The following is a 23,600-nucleotide window of genomic DNA, read 5'->3' as shown; positions in this document are numbered from 1 at the left end:
CTGCTTCTTTATACTGCAATGTATTTTTGTAAGCTTCCAGAGTAAACATGCATTATTTTACCATATAAAATGTTCTTTTTAAGTGTCTTCTTCCTAATTTGGATGACTGTCACCAGGCAGGTGGAAGAGTTAGAAAACAACAACACATGGTGCTGAAAATTTCCCCAGACACCCTGTCAGGAAGAAAGGATGGCTGAGCCGAGTGACTTACTGGATCTGAGTTGGGCTTACCTCCAGCACAATGTTGACAAAACAGTACCAATGATGCCTACTTCTTATTACTTTTTAGTTCCCAAACATAGTCAACAACAAGCTGGCAGCTGTGTGTGTGTGTGTGTGTGTGTGTGTGTGTGTGTGTGTGTTTTTGAGAATTGGCAATATTACAACACTAATCTACAACCTAAATTGAAACTTTGTCTTTAGCGAACTGTTAAATGCTAAGAGCAGCTGAACTCTCCAGCTCTTTAATATATGAACATTCCAGATTAATTTAAAGCAATGACTCGCCTGCAACCCACAGCACTTTAACACTGTCATTTGCAGCCTCCATTACCATTTACAAGGTCCCCAGATCAAAGTTTAACCATTTTATACACTTCCGTGTGACCCTCAATTAAAGGCTTCAGAGAGTAGTTTTATTACCCTGATACTACTTCCAATATAAATAGGCAGGAGGAATAAATAGCATTCAGGAATTAGACCTGAAATTGGGTTGATACAGGTATTCAGAAGGCAGTACTGGGAGAAAGGTGCAGTCAGAGAGACAGAATACACTATTCAAACCAGGTGAGGGAAGATCTAACTCAAAGTAACTAGGATATCCCAACTGGTGGAGGACAAGACCTGGAAATCCAGAGCAGGAGATCCTTGAAAATCCAGGCAGTGCAACCAGAGAGGCTTGTTAGCAGGTGGCAGGACAGCAGTAATGGGCTGACCTAATGAGCAGGACTGTTGTCCTTCATCTTTTGTGTAGGGGTTGGGAAGTTTGACAAGAGGGTTGCAAAGAGAGAGACTCAGTATTGTGCAAGCACCAACACGCAGGCCCATGGATACAGGGCAGAGTTCCAGTTCTCAAAGCAGAAGCAGGTGGGCAGGAAAACCAGCAACCTGCATGAGTGGACATGAGGTCAGCAGGCCTAAACACTGGCCCAGGGCTGAGCCATCTGGTGGAGAGTGGGGCCTGGAGTGGGTGTAAGGTGGCATCAGACTTGGCAGGGATGAAGAATTAAGTAGTTGGAGACTAGATAGAATCTGACATTGATAAAAATAGCAACTGCTCACTGAGCACCTACTATGTGTTAGAATAAAGTGAGTTAGAATGTTGCATTCATCGTCACTAAACTTACAAAACCCCTACAAGGTAAGTGATATAGTTTGGCTCTGTGTTCCCACTCATATTGAATTGTAATCCCCAGGTGTCGAGGGAGGTTCCTGGTGGGAGGTGATTGGATCATGGGGGCAGTTTCACTCATGTTGTTCTTGTGAAAATGAGTTCTCAAGAGATCTGATGGTTTTATAAGGCAGTTTTCCCTGCTCTTGCTGGCTCTCTCTCGCTTGCCGTCATGTAAGACGTGCCGACTTACCCTTGGATTGTAAGTTTCCTGAGGCTTCCCCAGTCATGCCGAACTGTGAGTCAATTAAACCTCTTTTCTTTATGAATTACCTAGTCTTGGATATGTCTTCATAGCAGTGTGAAAATGGACTAATACAGTAGGTATTATCATTTCCATTTTATAAATGAGGAAACTGGGACTCAGAGAGGATAAATAATAGCTCAGGTCATAGAGTTCAGAAGAGACAAGCTGAGGTCCACCTGACTCTAAACTCGTGATCTTTCTACTACTCCATGAACATATTTACTCCTTATTGTATATAAGCCCAGTGGATTCCAAATGTTTTTGCTCTTAGAGGGAATGCCATGTAAGTAACATATAATTCATGTTAAAACGGTAACACTTTATTCATGGAAAATTAAGCTCAAGCCTCAAGCTGGTAGTATCAATAACATATATCTGTAATTCCATACTGCAGGTAACAGGGAAGTCTGTCATTACTTTAAGAAGGTGTAAACAATCCTAGCCGGGTATGGTGGCTCATGCCCATAATCCCAGCACTTTGGGAGGCTGAGGTAAGTAGATTGCTTGAGGCCAGGAGTTCGAGACCAGCCTAGTCAACATAAAGAAACCCCATCTCTACTAAAAATACAAAAATTAGCCAGACATGGTGGCACATGCCTGTAATCCCAGCTACTCAGGAGGCTGAGGCAGAAGAATTGCTTGAACTCAGGAGGCAGAGTTGCAGTGAGCTGAGATTGTGCCACTGCACTCCAGCCTGGGTGACAGAATGAGACTGTGTCTCCAAAAAATAAAATAAAATAAACGAAAAGAAAAAGGCATAAACATTCCTGAAGTGACAGGGACTGGTAGGAGCTTTGACATTCTTGCTGGCCATTTTGCTAACTCTGTAGAGATCTTACAAGTTAACATCAGCTGGTAGCTTTATTATACAAAATTAGAGTCGTTTTAAAACAAAGACTAAATATTGTACGTTGAGGCAAATTGTCAACAGGCACAGGAATCCTGGTGGGAGGGTGTGAGATCATGGGCTTCTAAGAAGCACCCTGGGACACAGCCCCATTCTTCCCAAGCAAAACCAGCAGTGTCATTGCCAACTTCCCTAGTCAAAAAGTACAAAATACAGACATGCGAGGGGAAGTGTCTTTACCATTTGCAATCCCAAATTCCAGGATCTTGGTTTCAAAACTATATGACTATCTCACCATGACCCTATTCAATGTGATGAGAGAAATGAAGCAGGGAGGGAACAGACTGAGCCGAAGGGATTGAGACCAGCAGGTGCGCATCTGTGGTCCGATGAAACCAGATTTACTGACTCCAACAGAGGAGAGAAAGGGGGCATCTTTGGGTCCCCTCTGAAGGATGCTGAGGATGCCAGAAGGGAAGTGGGGATCAGCTGTGCAGTGGGTGCTATTTCTTTTTGTGTGTGTGTGTGTGTGTGATGGAGTCTTGCACTGTCAACCGGGCTGGAGTGCAGTCACGCGATCTCAGCTCACTGCAGCCTCTGCCTCTCAGGTTCAATCAATTCTCCTGCCTCAGCCTCCTGAGTAGCTGGGATTACAGGTGTGCACCACCACACCCAGCTATTTTTTTTTTTTTTTTGTACTTTTAGTAGAGATGGGGTTTCACCATATTGACCAGGCTGGTCCGTAACTCCTGACCTCGTGATTTGCCAGACTTGGCCTCCCAAAGTGCTGGTATTACAGGCGTAAGCCTCCACGCCTGGGCAGTGGGTGCTGTTTCTACAGCGGGTTTATGAGAAGTGGGGGTAGTCCAGGGGCTGGGTGCTGCCATGAGGTGAGGGTAGCCTAGCATTTAGGATCCCCAGTGAAAGATGGGAATTATAACATGGATTAGAAGCATCACTGGAAAGAAAGTAATAGTCACTCAAAGAGGGGGACATTATGGCATTTTACAGCTGCTGCAAGACCCTGGGACAGACAACGCTTCCTGATAGCTTTGTGGCTGGCTTTATCTTTCTTTGTCCTCTTCTTCCCAGACTGACTCACAGCATGGCTGCCTTGTTCTTCCGTTCAAGCTGATTTTTCATCTTTCAGTTTTGGAAACCGAAGGGGTGAGGTCATCTGAGGAGGAAAGCTGGGAGATTGCCTTTTGTCCTCCAGGGGGCACTCTGACTGGCTGTGAAATCCCTATCTTCCTATCATCATCTTTGGCAGCTTTAGCCCCACCCTCTGAAGCAATGTTTGTGTCATAACCCCAATGAGAACACTGAAAGTATGCTTACAAATGACAAAAAGGTGGAGGGATAGAACCTTCCAGATGACTGGACAATTTGTGAAACCTAAGTTCCCACCAGGCCCAAGCGCCTTGAAGAAAAGAGCTCCAGCCAGTGCCTTCTGATGCTACTGTATTCCCACCTCTGTTAAAACCAGATGGTCTCTCCCACCTCCAACACATCTCCCACGTTTAAAACTCAACCAGCCTTCTAGTGCACTGCAAATAAAAGCCAAACTTCCTGATGACTGGGCCCTGCCTACCTCTCCAACTGGTTTCTGCTACTCTCCCCATTCCTCATGAGGTCCACCACTCTGGCTTTTCTGTTTCCTAACACCGACCTCATTCCTGCACCCAAGTTTTTGCCAGAATGTGCTGGAATGCGGGTACAAAGATTTTGACCAGAGTAACTCCTTTGTTCATACTGTGAGTCCCAGTTTAAATTTTATGTTTTCAAAGAGACCTTTCCTGTCAACCCTATTAGTTCTCTTCTCTCCAGCCTGGTCTCTCCATCTCTTGCCTTATTTTTTACCTAATGGCATTTATCACTGAATTATTATTGTTATTATTATTACTTTTTTTTTTTTTTTGAGACAGAGTCTCGCTCTGTCACCCAGGCTGGAGTGCAGTGGCGCAATCTCAGCTCACTGCAAGCTCCTCCTCCTGGGTTCAAGTGATTCTCCTGACTCAGCCTCCCCAGTAGCTGGGATTACAGGCATGTGCCACCACGCCTGGCTAATTTTTGTATTGTTAGTAGAGATGGGGTTTCACAACGTTGGTCACGCTAGTCTTGAACTCCTGACCTCGTGGTCTGCCTGCCTTGGCCTCCCAGAGTGCTGGGATTACAGGCATGAGCCACGGTGCCCGGCCTTATTTTTAAACCTGTTTATTGGCCAGGCGTGGTGGCTCACGCCTGTAATCCCAGCACTTTGGGAGGCCGAGGCGGGCAGATCATGAGGTCAGGAGATCGAGTCCATCCTGGCAAACACGGTGAAACCCCATCTCTACTAAAAATACAAAAAATTAGCCGGGCGTGGTGGCGGGTGCCTGTAGTCCCAGCTACTTGGGAGGCTGAGGCTAGAGAATGGCATGAACCCGGGAGGTGGAGCTTGCAGTGAGCCGAGATCTCGCCACTGCACTCCAGCCTGGGTGACAGAGCGAGACTCTGTCTCAAAACAAAAACAAAAACAAAAACAAAACAAAACAAAACAAAACTTGTTTATTGTCTTTCCTTCCCATTAGAATAAGTAATCTCTGAACAGAGGGTCAGAGTCTGTATCACCAGCACTATAACAACATCTGGCACACAACAGGTGCTCAATTCACATCTGTTGAATTAATGAATGAATATATTTTTGTCAAGTGACCCTATTATGTTGGCCACATCCAAGGGGACCAGGAATTGCTATTCTATCCAAATCATCTATTAGGCTAGTCATGGCAGAGAAGTAGCCTTGGAGTGGTCTGCATGAAAAATCTGCCCAACAGTGTGCTACAGATTGTAACTATCACATTTGTATTAATCAAATTCATATTAAGGGCATTTTGAATCTAAAATATAGAGGGAAGGCAGTAGAAGTAAACAGCTGCACAGGGAGCAATAGAAGCAGGGTTAATGGAAAAGCAGATAGAGAGGGGAACAAATACAAATGTAGGACCTAAAAAATGGGGGTGTTGCCGGTATTTGAACTAGCTCTCAGTTACTAAAGATGTTTGGGCCAGTTTGGGATTACCAAAGATGTTTAGAGCTATATCTGTATCCCAACTGCTAAACATTTGTCCAGTTTTCTGTGAGGTCCTTCCCTTTTATATCTTTCAGTAAAAACAGATTTTTTTGTTCCCATATGAATGAATACCTTATGGAGAAAAAAATGGTACCTAAAATGCCCTCAAAAGGCTAGGATGGCCAGGCGCGGTGGCTCACGCCTGCAATCCCAGCACTTCGGGAGGCCGAGGCCGGTGGATCACCTAAGGTCAGGAGTTTGAGACCAGCCTGGCCAACGTGGTGACACACCGTCTTTACTGAAAATACAAAAATTGGCTGGCCTCCTGGCGCATGCCTGTAATCCCAGCTGCCCTGGAGGCTGAGGCAGGAGAATTGCTTGAACACAGGAGGTGGAGGTTTCAGTGAGCTGAGATTGCGCCACTGCACTCCAGCCTGGGTGACAGAACAAGGCTCTGTCTCAAAAAAAAAAAAAAGAGGCTAGGATGATGGACCTAATGTATTACATTAAGATTTCATAGGTATGAAAGCTCTCCATTTATGTTTAAATAATCAACTGTACCAATATGAGATTAGTAGAAGATAGGACTAAACAACCTAAAAGCAATTTTTTTCCCCATAATTGCAAGTTCAGTTTATATAAGCAAATCAATAGTACGATGACTAAAAAAAGTAAGTCAATCTTAGGTGACTTTTGTAAAACTATAGTGTCCTATCTGGGAAAAGACATCCTCCCTGTCCATTCTGCACATCCAGCTGCACATGAAATGGTATTCAGCTCTTTCAGAGAAATTTTATGGGCAAGGCCCCAGGCTGAGTCTGTTTGTTTCACCTCTGGAATTCAGATAGATATGTATGTGTCTAGCTGGCTGACAGACAAATGAGCCTCATGGGAGAGAAAGTGGAAAAGAATAGGCAGCTAAACGTGGCCCAGTTACAAAGCCTTAATTGTTGACGGAAGGGGTTATCTGGGCATATGTTTTGCTTGTCACTGAAATTTATCTCTTGACTAAGACAACAATCCCCCACCCCAACACCCACACTCCACGCACAAATTTACACCTGATTCTTAGAGGTTGTAAGTAAAACTACTAAAACAGCAATTTCGCCAAAACTCTTCAGGACTCTGGGGGCCTTGGGGTTTCTAAGCAACATGTCCTTGGTACTTGTAGAAAATAATTAACCATGTGGGAATACGAGTGGTTTTCCGGCTTTGCCACAGAACTCTGACCCATCTTGGGCTCTGGTGCATCAGTAATGGTACCCAGAGGCAGCAGAAGTGTCTGATGCAGGCCACAGAGCTGCAGGGAGTGGTGATGCTGACAGGCAGAGCTGGAACAAGAGGCCAGCTGCCCACACTGGGAGCACTGAGAGCTTCCCTTGCAGATTGTGATGAACTCTGACATATCCAGAAATACAAAAAAGGGTCTGAAAACACCAGCAAATGAATAGTAATTCAAAGACAATTGAGCTTGGAAAACAGAAAACAAGAAAAAATATGAGAGATGTCAACTAAACAGTTAAACTGTTTGGGAATAATTGGGAAGTGGAAAGAAAAAGTGGAAAGAACATTTGTAAAGTGCCTGGTCTTCATTCATTTGTTCAACACTAAGCCAAAGGCTTCCACATTTCTTATCTCATTTGATTCCCATAGATGTAATTCCTTCCATTTTTAAATTTTTATTTATTTATTTATTTATGTATTTATTTATGTATTTTGGATGGAGTCTTGCTCTGTCGCCCAGGCTGGAGTACGGTGGCACGATCTTGGCTAACTGCAACCTCTGCCTCCCAGGTTCACGCAATTCTCCTGCCTCAGCCTCCCGAGTAGCTGGGGCTACAGGCATGTGCCACCACGCCTGGCTGATTTTTTGTATTTTTTAATAGAGACAGAGTTTCACCATGTAGCCCAGGCTGGTTGTGAACTCCTGAGCTCAGGCAATCCGCCCGCCTCGGCCTCCCAAAGTGCTGGGATTACAGGCATGAGCCACCGTGCCAGGCCATTCCTTTCATTTTTATAAATGAGAAAACTGAGGCTTGGAGAGTTTGAAGAATGTGGCTGATGTAATGTAGACAATAGGTGGCTGAGATGGGAATTGTGCCATACATTTAGCCACATGCTGCTACATGTTTAGCTACCAGCTGTCTGGGGAAAAAGAAGCCCTGGTTTGTAGTGTTTGCTGATTTCTGTGGTGTAAATACTTTTATTAAGGTTGGTTTCAAGCTCCCAACGTGGCATCATTAAACACAGTGCTAGGAAGAGATGCACATAAACAGCTCTTCCAAGTCAGTATGAGCCAACTCCAATATACTGCCTTACTGACCCCCAAGTCCATACTCTCCATCCCATCACATTTCTTCTCAGGCTCAGACTTAGTCTCCATAGAGCAGAGGATGCAATAGTTAACGCCTAGGATTATATAAAAAATAGAATAGGGCCGGGCATGGTGGTTCACACCTGTAATCCCAGCACTCTGAGAGGCTGAGGCGGGTGGATCACTTGAGGTCTGGAGTTCAAGACTGGCCTGGCCAACATGATGAAACTCCATCTCTACTAAAAATACAAAAATTAGCCACGCATGGTGGCACACACCTGTAGTCCCAGCTACTCATGAGGCTGAGGCAGGAGAATCGCTGGGGGGTGGAGATTGCCGTCAGCCAAGGTCGTGCCACTTCACTCCAGCCTGGGCAACAAAGTGGAACTCCATTTCAAAAAAAAAAAAGAATAGGCTATCCTGAGGTGGCTGGCTTCCAATCCTAGCTGAGAGACTGCCAGGTAAGAAGTTGCAAAAGAAGAAGATTCATACATCAGATGAGAATTTTCAGCATTCCAAACCTTGCTGCACATCAGAATTACCTGGAAAACTTACTACAATACAGATATGAAGAGCACAGCATAGAGGTTAAAGTGCAGACTGGAGTCAGATAGCTTATGTTCAAGCCTGGACCTGCCCTGACTGGTGATGTGACCTTGGGTGAGTTCCTTAATCTATCTGTGCCTCAGTTGCCTTATTGATAGATGATGATGATGACGATAATCATATTTACCTCACAGGATTTCTGGGCAGGTTAAATGAGTAAACGTTCGTAAAGTGCTTAGAACAGAGTTGGGCCGATAGTCAATACTATGTAAGTATTAGCTGTTATTATTGTTGTTATTACTGAGACCTCCTCTGAACTTAGGCCCATCTGTCTGTATTTTGAGCAAACTTCTCAAGTAATTTTTATGCAACCAGATGGGCTTACCCATAGACATCTGCAGAAACCATTGAAGTCTATGATTTTTGCTCTTTGGAAAGTTGAGCAGCTTCTTGTAGGAACCAAGACCAACTGAAGAGGGAATCTCAGAACAATCCTTGAGAATCTGAGACATTCTGTAAGTTCACTGTGGTTGCCTTGGAAAACCTTTCACAAATCTTTATACTTCCATAGAAACATCAGGTTGCAGGATACCATATACCCCTAATAAAGCAAAATAAGGAATAAATAAAACTGAATCCACAAAATTTCATCTTAATGATGGCACAGAACATGAGTAGGGGTCATAGGTTAATTTGAATTTCTACAGAACATTATCATTTCTGCTAATTTTCCCCTAATGTACATTTACATGTACATTATAAGCCTATATTTCACTTTTGGCTCAGTTGGATATAGGGAGTCCTTAGGCCTCTAGCTTTGCTCTCTCTCTAACTTCAAGAACTAAAATAGAGGCCAGGCCCAGTGGCTCACGCCTGTAATCCCAGCTCTTCGGGAAGCCAAGGCAGGGGGATGGCTTGAGGCTAGGAATTTGATACCAGCCTGGGAAACATAGCAAGATAGCAAGACTCTACAAATATTTTTTTTTTTTTTTTTTTGAGACGGAGTTTCGCTCTGTCACCCAGGTTGGAGTGCAGTGGAGCAATCTCGGCTCACTGCAAGCTCCGCCTCCTGGGTTCACGCCATTCTCCTGCCTCAGCCTCCCCAGTAGCTGGGACTACAGGCGCCTGCCACCATACCCAGCTAATTTTTTGTATTTTTAGTAGAGATGGGCTTTCATGGTGTTAGCCAGGATGGTCTCGATCTCCTGACCTCGTGATTCGCCCACCTTGGCCTCCTAAAGTGCTGGGATTACAGGCGTGAGTCACCTTGCCCAGCCTACAAACATTTTTTAAAAATTTAAAAACTCTATGAAATATTTTAAAATTAGCTGGGCATGGTGGTACATGCCTGTAGTCCCAGCTACTTGGCAGGCTGATGCAGGAGGACCTGTGGGCCCAGGAGTTTGAGGCTGCAGCGGGCTATGATTGCAACACTGCTCTCCAGCCGAGCGACAGAGTAAGACTCCATCTCAAAAATAAATAAATAAATAAATGAATAAATAAATAAAATAGAGACTAATTTGTTTTATAAGTGATTTAACCACCAGTCCTTGAGGCTGAAGAAACTTTGAACACACGTAATACACAACTCCGTCCACTAAGATGTAAATATATGTTACCTTGGACCACCAAGATGGTGGTCCTTTGTGCATTAGTCTGCTAAAGCTGCAGTAATAAAAATCCGCAAACTGTACGGCATAAACCACAGTCATTTATTTTCTCATAGTTCTAGAGGTCAGGGTGCTAGCATGGTCAGTTTCTGGTGATGACTCTCTTCCTTGCTCTGAGACTGCTGACTTCCCACTGTCCTCACATGCCAGGCAGGGAGAGTTAGAGTGGGGGAATCTCTCTCTCTGTATCTTTTTCTCTTTTTTTTTTTTGAGACAGAGTCTTGCTCTGTTGCCCAGGCTGGAGTGCAGTGACATGATCTCAGCTCACTGCAACCTCCGCCTCCCAGGTTCAAGTGATTCTCCAGCCTTAGCCTCCAGAATTGTTGAGACTACAGATGCCTGCCACCGTGCTGGCTAATTTTTGTATTTTTAGTAGAGACTGGGTTTTACCACGTTGACCAGGCTGGTCTCGAACTCCTGACCTCAGGTAATCCACCCGCCTCGGCCTCCCAAAGTGCTGGGATTACAGGTGTGAGCCACCGTGCCCAGACTCTTTCTCTCTTTTATAAGGCCACAGTCCTATGGGATTAAAGCCCCACACTTATGACCTCATTTAACCTTAGTTATCTCCTGAAGACTCTTTCTCCAAATATAGTCACATTGGGGGATAGAGCTTTAACATAGGAATTGAGGGGAACATAATTCAGTCCACAGCACTGCACTTGGTTTCCAAGGGAAATTTTGACTTTGGAAGTAAGGGTTACATTTAAAAATTTCTCCCCACAGGCTATTGTTAATTGCTCAGTGGCATTTCTTTGGCAATTTAATGTCACATTAGACTTGTGGAAAGCAAGAAAGAAGATCGAATCTCTCCATCCAATAGGCATAAACCCGAGTCCTACCTCCACATCCCAGTAACCTTAAGGAAAAAGCTAATTACCTCCGTAAATCTCAGCTTCCCCATCTATAAAAAGGGTGTAATAATGCTTAGTGCCTGAATTTGTTATGAGGATTCAATGAGAATTGTAAAGCACTTAGCATAGTGTCTGGCACATGGAAAATATACAGTAAGTGGTACCTTAAAAAATAAGCTGTATCTCAAATGTAAAATTCTAAACCAACACAGATATATAGTATAAAACAGGAAAGGAGCACACAGAGTTAACTACATCATGAGGAGTGATGCATGATCAAAGACACACCGTAAATTAACATCAGTCTATGTATTGCAAAAAGTATGATTTCATAGGTTTTCTAGGTGTGTGAAATTGACAGCCTCATTTCCACTGAAAGAGGGTTTTCAGCGTAGGTTTGTCCTTTGTACTTTGGATCAAGATAAAGGGACGATATATCTGGAGTACTTGAGGGGTAGAGGGAGGGTACTTTTATGCCTAAGAAGGAAAACTAAATGTAGATACTTTTATGAGCTGTTACTCTGAATGGTCTAAAAGGACAGAGTTGTCAAACAGCTACTATTAAATCCTAAAGTTCTCAGCCTCTGCCTAGAGCCATGCAAGGATGCAGAGCTGACAAATCGTGTGTGGCTGCTTGCCATCTACCCCAGTTAAGAGCTTCTAATCAGCAGATTGCTGTGTGAGGTAGCACATACTGTTAACTCCACTTAGAAACTGACTTTGAAGCAAGGTCAAGAGAGATGCTAAATTGCATGTGTAATGAGCATCTGAGGATAGCCTCAAATTGAATCATCACACAAATCAGCCCCATCTTTTTCTCCAAGACTCTGAATGTCTTGCTGAACCATGAATTTCCTGTTGCCTTGTCCTTTACCTCTATCCCTCCCCACTTCCCATCCCTGCCCACCTCCAGGTAAGCTCTTCAGAATTCAGGGAATAGTCATTCATCTCTTTATTCAGTTCATAGATAGGAGTGTCTGTGCCAAGCAGAGAAGTAGGTACTAGTTGTATAAATATGGATCATAGAGTATTTGCATATGCATATTTGCATTCACATTCTGATTTGGGAAACAGAAATGGAAACAAATAGTCACAATGTAATTTGATAACTGTCAGGCTTCTGAGCCCAAGTTAAGCCATCATATCCCCTGTGACCTGCATGTATACATGCATATGGCCTGAAGCAACTGAAGATTCACAAAAGAGCTGAGAGCGGTGGCTCACACCTGTAATCCCAGCACTTAGGGAGGCTGAGGCGGGCGGATCATAAGGTCAGGAGATTGAGACCATCCTGGCTAACACGGTGAAACCTTGTCTCTACTAAAAACACAAAAAATTAGCCGGGCGTGGTGGCAGGTGCCTGTAGACCCAGCTACTCGGGAGGCTGAGGCAGGAGAATGGCGTGAACCCAGGGGATGGAGCTTGCAGTGAGCCGAGATCTTGCCACTGCACTCCAGCCCGGGCAACAGAGTGAGACTCTGTCTCATAAAAAAAGAAAAAAAAATCCACAATGTCATCCTTAACTGATGACATTCCACCATTGTGATTTGTTTCTGCCCCACCATAACTGATCAATGTACTTTGTAATCTCCCCTACCCTTAAGATGGTTCTTTGTAATTCTCCCCACCCTTGAGAATGTCCTTTGTGAGATCCACCCCCTGTCCACAAAGCATTGGTCCTAACTCCACCGCCTATCCCAAAACCTTTAAGAACTAATGATAATCCCACCACCCTTTGCTGACTCTCTTTTCGGACTCAGCCCGCCTGTACCCAGGTGAAATAAACAGCCTTGTTGCTCACACAAAGCCTGTTTGGTGGTCTCTTCACATGGATGCATGTGACAACAACTACTTTACAATTCTACAAAAGCACTAAGGCAGAGATGACCATTCTGCTTTGGGAAAGTGGGACAGCTTCTCAAAGGTGGTAATTCTTGATTTGAGTGTTGAGGGATGTAAAGGCCAGGAATAAAACCCAATCAGAAGAAAAAACATGTACATAAGCTCAGATGTGCATGCAGTTGACATATAGGCTTCACGGTGAACAGGGAGGCTGAGGAGAGACTGTGACAGCAATAACATGTAAACATGAAATTCAAAGGTAAAATGTTTTGCCACAGTTCTAGCTCAATCTAGAGATCACGGTATGGAGTTGAGATCTATAGTCCTGTGCCTACTTATTAATGTTATATTAATTTGACAAATATTTTATGTATCATTATCAGACTTCAAAGATTGCTTAAAGGAAACTGTGTTAGCTTTCTATTGCTGCTGAAACAAATTACCAAAACTTGGTGATTTGAAACAACACAACAGTTCTGATTGCAGACCAAAATCTGAAATCTGTTTCACTGGGCTACAGTCAAGGTAGTCAGCAGGACTGGTTCCTTCTAGAGGCTCTCAGGAAGGATCTGTTCCTTGCCTGTTTCAGCTTCTAGAGGCTGCTCGCATGCATTGGCTCCGATCTCTGTGCTGTTGTCACATTGCCCCTTTCCCCCTTTGACCCTCTTGCCTCCCTCTTTTAAGAACCTTGTGATTACATTTAGGTCCCAGATCCATCTGGATAATCCAGGCTAATCTCTCCATCTCAAGGTTTTTAATCACTCTGCAAAATCTCTTTTGCAATATAAGGCAGCATTCACAGATTCTGGGGATTAGGAAGTGGATATTTGGTTGCTGGTGGTGATGGGGATTATTCGGTTTGCTACAGAGAACAATATTCTCAGTCTCTGTTAATGAAAAAAACCACACTCATGCAGAGTGCTTTTTTCCTATTTTTTTCTCTCAACAACAGCAACAATCAACACAGAAGACTTCTGTGACCCCAAAGTATGTGAAGAATTCTCTCCACCAGCTAGCAAGCAATCAATTCTATACAGACATCAGCTGCAATCCAATTCTGGATTATGTCTACCTGGAAATAGAGTCAGATCCCACAGATTGAAAGCTCAGTCCCCAAGACTGCCCACCAACTTCAGACACCAGTCACAAGTCCAGGTGTGCAGAATGTCTGACCAACCAGCTTCAAGTTGGGGTTCCTACGACCCACTCTTTGGGTTTGATTAGTTTACTACAGTGGCTCACAGAACTCAGGAAAACACATTTACTGGTTTATTATAAAGGATATTACAAAGGACACAGATGAAGAGATGCACAGGGTGAAGTATGAGAGAAGAGGCGTGGAGCTTCCATGAACTCCCTGGACTCATCACCCTCCAGGGACCTCCATGTGTTCAGTTATCCAGAAGCTCTCCAAACCCTGTCCTCTTAGGCCTTCTATGGAGACTTCGGTGGATAGGCATGATTGTCAAATGTAATTGGACAAAAAAAGGAAAGATCCAGGCCAGGTGCGGTGGCTCATGCCTGTAATCCTAGCACTTTGGGAAGCTGAGATGGGCGGATCACCTGAGGTCAGGAGTTCGAGACCAGCCTGACCAACATGGAGAAACCCCATCTCTACTAAAAATACAAAATTAGCCAGGTGCGTGGCACATGCCTGTAGTCCCAGCTGCTTGGGTGGCTGAGGCAGGAGAATTGCTTGAACCCGGGAGGCAGAAGTTGTGGTGAGCTGAGATCACACCATTGCACTCTAACCTGGGCAACAAGAGCAAAACTCCATCTCAAAAAAAAAAAAAAAAAAAAAAAGGAATGATCTAATATTCATAGACTGGGTGGGGAAACTCAGCAAATCCTGTCTGTTTAGGTTCTTCTGGGCTCTTCTGCGTGGCATTCCTTCCTCCAGGGTATCAGGCAGGACCGTTTCCGAAATGAGGGTCTTCTGACCTACAATCAGATTGAAGTCCTGCCTTGGTTAGGTGAAAGGAGGGTAGGAGGAGATCAGAGAGAGAGATTCTGTTCTCTGAGGCCTAAAGCACCCCAACATGATAACAAGGGCTATGGGAGTTATGAGCCAAGAACTCCGTGTGTGTGTGTGTGTGTGTACACACAGAATGCTGGGCAGAAGAAGAGCTCGGAAGAATCTAAACAGAGAGGATTTGCTGGTTCTCCCCACTTAGTCTATGATCATTCTTTTTTGTCCAATTACATTTGACAGCCATGCCTATAATAAAATAGTATCACGGTCCCCACATTGGAAGCAGGTAGCAGATATACACCTGTTTGTGGTTGGGGACTTGGGAATTCAATTGTAAATGGTAAGTGCTGGGACAAGTAGCCCTCATTAATTACTCAATCTGTGGAGATTCAGATATACCTGAGGGGTTTGGTCCATTCTTTGTAGGGAAGAAAGTAATAGTCTATTCTTCCTCTGTTCATAATAAATGCCATTGTAGTTGAATTAACACTGTGCTGGAAATGTATTTGGCAATTTTACATGAGTTGGAGGGCTCCTTCTAAAATTTATTGTTTTCTTCTTTCTTTTTCCTTTTTTTTTTTTTTTTGAGCCAGCGTCTCCTGTTGTCCAGGTTGCAGTACAGTTGTACGATCTCAGCTCACTGCAACCTCCACCTCCCAGGCTCTAATGATCCTCCCAAATCAGCCTCTTGAGTTGCAGGGACTACAGGTGCACACTACCATCCCCGGTTAATTTTTGTATTTTTTGTAGAGACAGGGTTTTGCCACGTTGCCCAGGCTGGTCTCAAACTCCTGGACTCAAGCGAAACAGCTACCTCGGCCTCCCAAAGTGCTGGGATTACAGGTTTGAGCCACAGTGCCTGGCCTCCTTCTAAAATTTGTGTTAACTGATCACCGATGGCAGAGTCACATGATTGAGCATTGGAAGTGAACTTTTTTGATGTATAAACACATGAGGTTCAGTTTCTGACTCTGGATTGGCTGTGTGTACAATTCAGAACATGCTAAAGTCTCAGAGCAGAACTCCTTTAGAGCCAGGTAAGAGGACCCCTGCTCCAAGGCCTGCCCTTGAGAACCTACTCTGGCCTCCTTTGGCTGTGCCTCTCCCCACGTGTGCCAAGGGGACATGCGCACTTGGAGTCCAAGCTCCTTCCCCAACCACTCTTCAGGTATCCAGGAATTTGGGGTCTTGTTCAGAAGGTTCCAAGTCTGCTTCCAGGGCCTGTACCAAAATGTTTCCCAGGTCCATCCTACTAAGGTCAGGAGGCAACACTGCTGTATGTACCCCTAGGCCTAGGGATGGCCAAGGGACAGCTCTTTGTTGGGGATAAATGGTGCTATGGTCTGAATGTTTGTGTCCCCCAAATTCATATGTTGAAATCTTAACCTAACAGAGGATGGTATCAGGAGGTAGGGTCTTTGAAAGGTGACTGGGGATTAATGCCCTTATAAAAACAGCCTGCAAAAAGCTCCCTTGTGCCTTCTACCATGTGAGGATACAGTGAGAAGTATTCATCTATGAACCAGAAAGCGACCCTTCTCCAGACACTGAACCAGCCAGTTAGTGCCTTGATCTTGGACTTCCCAGCCTCCAGAACTGTGAAGGAAAAAAATCCCCATTGTTGGTAAACCATCCAGTTTATTGTATTTTGTTGTAGCAACCTGAACAGACAGAGACAGGCTGAACTTAGACAATGGGAAGGGTCTGCATGGATAAGTTCCAGGCTGCCACTGAACAGGACAAAGCCTTGAAGACACAAATTCTGAAGAGTCTGAGAACTCAGTCTATCCTTATGAAGGTGTATCTGTCAAGGTAGGAGGACCAAATATCTTGCACTTAACAGTTGTTCAGCCTGCTTTATTCCCTTTAAATAACTAGACATGGGGCATGTGGGCTCAGTACTCTTACCCTGGGTCCTGTACATGCGAGTGGCAAGCCTGGCCAGAGCTACACTCACTGCCACAAATAGCAACAATTGTCAGAGGTGGCCACATCCAACCAAGCAGCACAAGCAAATCACCATAATGGGAAGGAATTGAGTTGAGGTTCTTTGGGCAGTAGGCTGAATCTAAAAAGAAGACCAATTAATCTCTCAAATCATGAGGACAGCAATAGCTATCTGAGGGCCTCAACATTCATGAAATAGTTTATTTGCTTAGCTGGGGTGAGGAGGATAAACAAGATTTAATGCCTTCAACATTAACAGTCAGTCTTCAGTGTTTAGATTTTGAAAAATGTCTGGTTCTTTTTTCTAAGTTCCAATCATACGATAACTATGTAATTCAGCGACATGGGAATGCGAGAAAAAATCTAAGAGAACAAAACAATGAGTGATTTTTCCTAAGTGGCATCCTTCCATGAAGATTCACACAAAGATTCATATTTTTGAATGACTTAGGTATAGGTGGGATCCTTTTTCAATGGAGAAAACCAGGGTGGGTTTTCTCAAAATTCTCCCGGTTGATTTAGCAATGAATTTCTCTGGATAAGCTAATTAACAAAGATTAAAACTGAAGTCTAATCATTTATTTATTTATTTCAGAGACAGGGTCTCATTCTGTTGCTCAGGCTGGAGTGCTATGGCATGATCAGAGCTCACTGTAACCTCGAACTCCTGGGCTCAAGTGACTCTCCTGCTTCAGCCTTCCGAGTAGCTGGTGTGCACTACCACACCTGGCTAATGGTTTTGTGTTGTTTTGTTTTTGTTTTAGAGACAGGGTCTTGCTATGTTGCTCAGGCTGGTCTCAAACTCTGGCCTCAAGCTATCCTCCTTTCTTGGCCTCCCAAAGGGTTCGATTACAGGTGTAAGCCACCACATCCAGCCTGAAAGTCTAATAATTCTTAATCATAAAATATGTATTGGCTACTGTAGTTCCTCTTTTACTAATTTCTTGTCTTTTTTTATTTTAAAAATACATCTAAACATTCATTGTTGTGATGAAAAGTAGCACACTCACTTGTATTATCTTAGTGCTGGGTACTTACATGTTCTTGAAGGCACAGAATTTTTCAAGGTGGAATAGATGATAATGATGGTGGACTAATCCCTTCATTTTTGAAGCTCTCCCCTGTATTTTTGTGGATATTAATCCATATGGAAAATAGCATTTCTAAAAAGCTATAATTTATATTTTTTAAATCACCAAACTAATCAGCATTAGTTATCAAGTTTAACTACCCGGGGCTTAGAGTTTACATTTTGTTTTTTTTTTTTTTTTTTTTTTTTTTTTTTTTTTTTTTTTTTGAGACGGAGTCTCGCTTTGTCGCCCAGGCTGGAGTGCAGTGGCGCGATCTCGGCTCACTGCAAGCTCCGCCTCCCGGGTTCACGCCATTCTCCTGCCTCAGCCTCCCGAGTAGCTGGGACTACAGGCGCCCACAACCGCGCCCGGCTAATTTTTTGTATTTTTAGTAGAGACGGGGTTTCACCGTGGTCTCGATCTCCTGACCTTGTGATCCGCCCGCCTCGGCCTCCCAAAGTGCTGGGATTACAGGCGTGAGCCACCGCGCCCGGCCGAGTTTACATTTTGAAGATCATATTCTGAGTCTTTTAGATTTAAAAAAATAGAAAAAGGAAAAGAAAGAAATTGGCCAATTATTAGTAAGATAAATATTACTTTTCTCACAATGGAAATACTATATTATCTGCCTAGCCTGTATTTTCCAGTTTCTGATAAATTCTAGATGAAATTCAAAGTGTGGTGTCACAATGACAGTATGTGAAACTACTCTTAAGCAGCAAAGGAGTTTAATTTTTAGTTATTTTCTTGTGTCAGCTGTCTCCCACAGTTGCGAATACTATTCTCTTAATAACTCTTATTATTATTATTATACTATTTTTCAGATGAAAAAACACCAGCGATGTGGCTGGACTCCAGGGTGAATGGCCATGTCAGACCCCAGAGATGCTGCATCCTTAACCTTATTCTCCCAACTCAAAGATTCCCTAGGCATGGCAGGCTATGAAGCACAGCCACGAATCAAGGTGATGAGGGCTGGGACATTAAGTGGTAACCTGGATGGACAGTAGATTAGGAGGCTCCTCTAATGCCATATCACTGCAGGAGTCACAGAATGGCACAATTCAGGGAAGTCCCCTAAGTTGAATTGACAGCCATTTTGGTGGGATAGAGACTAAAGGTTGAAATTAATTTGATATCTAGAATGTGAAGAAATTAGATATTTTGGGCATGTATAAGTTTGTGCACTGAGATTCAAACTCACAATATCAATAATACAAAGCAGTGTATAATAAAGCCAAGCGATCAGCACAATGGCTTTTCCTGGAATTCAGAGGAGAGAGATCAATGAGAGCAATCAAAGAAGGTTTCCCTGGAGGATGGGACCTGCAACAATAATAGTACTACTAATAACTATTATTTATGGAGGGCTTGATTCTTTATATATTATTGATACGGTTTGACTGTATCCCCACCCAAATCTCATCTTGTAGTTTCCATAATCCCCACGTGTCATGGGAGGGACCCAGTGGGAGGTAATTGAATCATGGGGGTGGTTACCTCCATGCTGTTCTCAAGATAGTGAGTTCTCACGAGATCTGATGGTTTTACAAGGGGCTTTTCCCCCTTTCACTCATTCTTCTTCTCCCTGCTACCATGTGAAGAAGGACATGTTTGCTTTTCCTTCTGCCATGATTGTAAGTTTCCTGAGGCCTCCTCAGCCATGCTGAATTGAGTCAATTAACTATACTGGTCTCCAATTTTTTTTTTTTTTCTGATGGAGGCAACCCAAATATCCATTGATGAATGAACGGATAAACAAAATGTGTTAAAATAACATACAATGGAATATTATTCAGCCTTAAAAGGGAAGGAAATCCGGTCACATGCTACAACATGGATGAACCTTGAGGACATTATGCTAAGCAAAATAAGCCAGTCACAAAAAGGCAAATATGGTATGATTGCACTTATATGAGGTCTCTGAAGTAATCAAATTCATAGAAACAGAAAGATGAATGGTAGATACCAGAGGCTGAGGGGCTGGTGGGGAAGGGGAGGTCGTTGTTTAATGGGTGCAGAATTTCAGATTTGCAAGATGAAAAAGGTCCAGAGATTCAAATTGTTTCACAACAACATGAATATACTTAACACTACTGAACTGTACATTTAGAAATGGTTAAGATAGTAAATTTTATGTGTTTTTTGCCACAATAAAAAAAAGCATTGCTATAATATGAATGTTGAGGACTTTATGTTCTGAAAAATAAATAGTTTGAATTAAACAAACAGGCAGCAGATCAGATTTGGCCCTCCTAGTTTGCTGACCCATGGTCTAACATACTCCTACAACCCCTGTAACCTGCACTGTTCCTTCATATATTTTTCCTCAAAACCTTTTTATAGAGTAACAGAATGTTACAACTGCAAGTAGACATACAGACTTAGGGTCATTTTGGGGTGTAAGGGTATGGGGACTGGGGAATTGGGAGGGGTATTTTCCAAGGTGGGAGAGGTAGTAAACAGCAGAGCAGTTAAATTACTGTCCAGGCCAAGTGCAGTGGCTCATGCCTGTAAAATCCCAGCACTTTGGGAGGCCAAGGCGGGTAGATTGCCTGAGGTCGGGAGTTCAAGACCAGTCTGGCCAAAATGGTGAAACCCCGTCTCTACTAAGAATGCCAAAAAAAAAAAAAAAAAAAAAAAAATAGCCGGGCGTGGTGGCGTGCGCCTGTAATCCCAGCTACTTGGGAGGCTGAGGCAGGGGAATTGTTTGAACCAGGGAGGTGGAGGTTGCAGTGAGCTGAGATCGCACCACTGCACTCCAGCCTGGGTGACAGAGTGACTGAGAGCAGAGAGACTCCATCTCAAGGAAAAAAAAAAAAGAATTTAGCTGCCCAAGATCTACTGCTGTTTGTAGTTATCTATAGATTCTTAATGATCAGGAAAACAATTTTTGATTTGACGGGGAGTGAATGCAGCATTTAGATGTGTCAACCTGAAATAATGAAAAGGGTCAGAATCGTGTTCTAAAGAGTTTATTCAAGTGAAAAGCTGGTTAATAGCCATTCCAGCTCACGCAGACTCCAGAGAAATGGGGTCAGTGCTCTGAAGTTAAAATTAAGTTCTTGCTTTTATAGGAAGAAGACAAAGAAATTTAACAGTATTACAACATTTTTCTATACAAGGCTGGTTTGAGAATTACAACACATTAATTCATTTGTTTTCTTTTCCATACAGCTTGTTTTCTTTATAGAGGATTTTCATTTTGTTTCCAATTTAAAAGAGTGTATTTAACATTTCATCTTAAGATAATGAGATAGTCATTATGTCTTTGCCTGAGAAAGGTAAGAGGGAGGCTAATCTATAATGAAGATTAACAATGGAGAGGGAAGAGGTTTTCCCTGACACTCTTCAGTCATTTACAACATTTTACAAACCAATACAGATAAGAAAGAAGGTCTATAATCAGAGAAACAAAGTTTACAGCTGCCTGGTTACAGCTGCCTAGGATATAGCTGCTTTTCAGGCCCCATAATCACATTCTTTTAAGGCTCAAAATAATTTGGAGTTCCAACAGCTTAGATTTCAAATTACTTAATATCACAACTGAATTCCACAGGTGCCACTATAAATATACACTGAATTAAAAATACTCTAGTAATGAGTCCTCTAGTCCTCTGTGCTTTTAAAACTAGAGCTAGAAGAAAAAACGATGGTACTGATTACAGAACTTACCTTAAAACAATGCTAAAATTGTTTTAAATGTGGTTTCCCAGAAGTAATTTAAGTAGCACCTGATACTTTATGAAATGTTAAAATAATCCTATTTAATACAGTACTAGTCTCCAAGAAAAAAATTACATTGGCCACTAGTCACTTTTAGGGAATTGTGTAAATCTGTCCCTCTTCTTGACAGAATTAATGAACAATACAGGTAAGGAAGAAAGTCAATGAGATGTACAAAAATTAGCAAGGGAATATTTTAAATTGCTTCTTATGTAAACATTAAGTAACAACTTAGAAGACAAATAGTTATTATTTTCTGAATGTCTGACTTCCTAGGGGTGGCATAAAAGGGAAGGACACATAAAGCCCAGTTCAGCAGGCCAGGATCTAAAATTAAACCATGAGTAAAATGCTTAGGGTGCAATGTTCATTTTGTTTTGTAAAGTGAAGCAAGGCAAGCTAGAGGTTTTGCCTGGAGTGATATAAATTATTATACTAAACAGCTTCTTTCCATTATCTAGAAAAAACCCAACCAATTACACTTTAGAAGTCACGTTGAGCAGAGATTCCAACATAATCCATAAAGTTGATGTAGTATTCCAGGAGTTAACAAAGTACAAATGTTACTGTTTAATTAATACAGCTTCAATTATACTGTCAATGTTGTATTAAAAGACATTCCTCCTAGACTTTTCTGGTGTACACAGAAATATGCTTTTCTAAAGCACCAGCTCTCAATGAAAAACATCCTGTAAACATCTGTCTCTTTATAATATCTGTATGATATGCATAGAAAATAGTGAGTGAATACTTTAGATTGCTTCTTATTTAAATATAATACATAAATGCAACACACTAGCGTAGGTAGTATCCTAGCTCAGAAAAAAACAGCTGTTATAGACATTCCATGATTGTACATCATGGAAACTTGAAAACAGATTATTAAGTGATATTGGGGAATTGATGCTTTCATAGGTGGAATGATACTGTGGTTATGAAGCAAATGTCCTCATTCTTAGGAGAGATATGCTGAATTATTTAGGGTGAAGCATTTTGATGTCTGCAACTTACTCAAATAGTATTACGAAAAGGCATATCTATTACCTGTATATTTGGATTTTTTTCACAATAAAGAATGGGAGTGCCCTTTCCACAAGATGGCACAAAAAGATAAGAAGGAAGCTCCTGCCCCTCCTAAAGCCAAAGCCAAAGCGAAGGCTTTGAAGGCCAAGAAGGCAGTGTTGCAAGGTGTCCACAGCCACAAAGAAAAAGGTCTGTATGTCACCACCTTCCCACAGCCCAAGACACTGCGACTCAGGAGACAGCCCAAATATCCTCGGAAGACCGTCCCCAGGAGAAACAAGCTTGACCACTATGCTATCACCAAGTTTCCTCTGCCCACTGAGTCTGCCATGAAGAAGACAGAAGACAACAAAACACTTGCGTTCACTGTGGATGTTAAAGCCATCAAGCACCAGATCAAACAGGCTGTGAAGAAGCTCTATGACATTGATGTGGCCAAGGTCAATACCCTGATTAGGCCTGATGGAGGAAGAAGGCATAAGCTCCACTGGCTCCTGATTACAATGCTTTGGATATTGCCAACAAAATTGGGATCACCTTTGTTGCTGACCCAACAAAACTGGGATATTGCCAACAAAATTGGGGTCATCTAAACTGAGTCCAGCTGGCTAGTTCTAAATATATGTATCTTTTCACAGGTACATGCCTCTTTGTCAACTTCTGGTTGGGCTGGGGATGCCACTCACAGGTACTGAGGTTGTAATGGGGCCTGGGAAAGACTCCTGTTCTTCTTATCCTTTCGGAACACTCACTGCCACTCCACCATGCTTGATTACTGAAGAGATCTTTGTGACTAGAGCTAGTTGTCCTAGGAAAACCAGAACTTGTCTCCATACTAGAGGGAAGAAAACAAGAAGCTGCCGGGTGGCAGTGGCTCACGCCCACCATCACTTTGGGAGGTCCAGGTGGGCAAATTAGTTGAGGCCAGGAGTTCGAGACCAGCCTGGCTAACGTGGTGAAACCCCATCTCCACTAAAAATACAAAAATTAGCCGGGCGTGGTGGTGGGCACCTGTAGTCCCAGCTACTCAGGAGGCTGAGGCAGGAGAATCTGGGAGGCGAAGGTTGCAGTAAACCGAGATCCGGCCACTGAACTCCAGC

The 23,600-nt window shown here is 43.0% G+C and overlaps 1 pseudogene; it reads left to right on the top strand.

The window, feature by feature from the left end:
- Positions 1–22,507: 22,507 nt before the first annotated feature.
- Positions 22,508–23,235, top strand: LOC695773 (large ribosomal subunit protein uL23 pseudogene; annotated as a pseudogene).
- The last annotated feature ends 365 nt before the right edge of the window (positions 23,236–23,600 follow it).

The sequence above is a fragment of the Macaca mulatta genome, chromosome 3, assembly GCF_049350105.2.
Source record: "Macaca mulatta isolate MMU2019108-1 chromosome 3, T2T-MMU8v2.0, whole genome shotgun sequence".
NCBI lineage: Eukaryota > Metazoa > Chordata > Mammalia > Primates > Cercopithecidae > Macaca > Macaca mulatta.
Note: the sequence above shows the minus strand (reverse complement) of the source record. Positions and strands in the feature narration are given on the sequence as shown.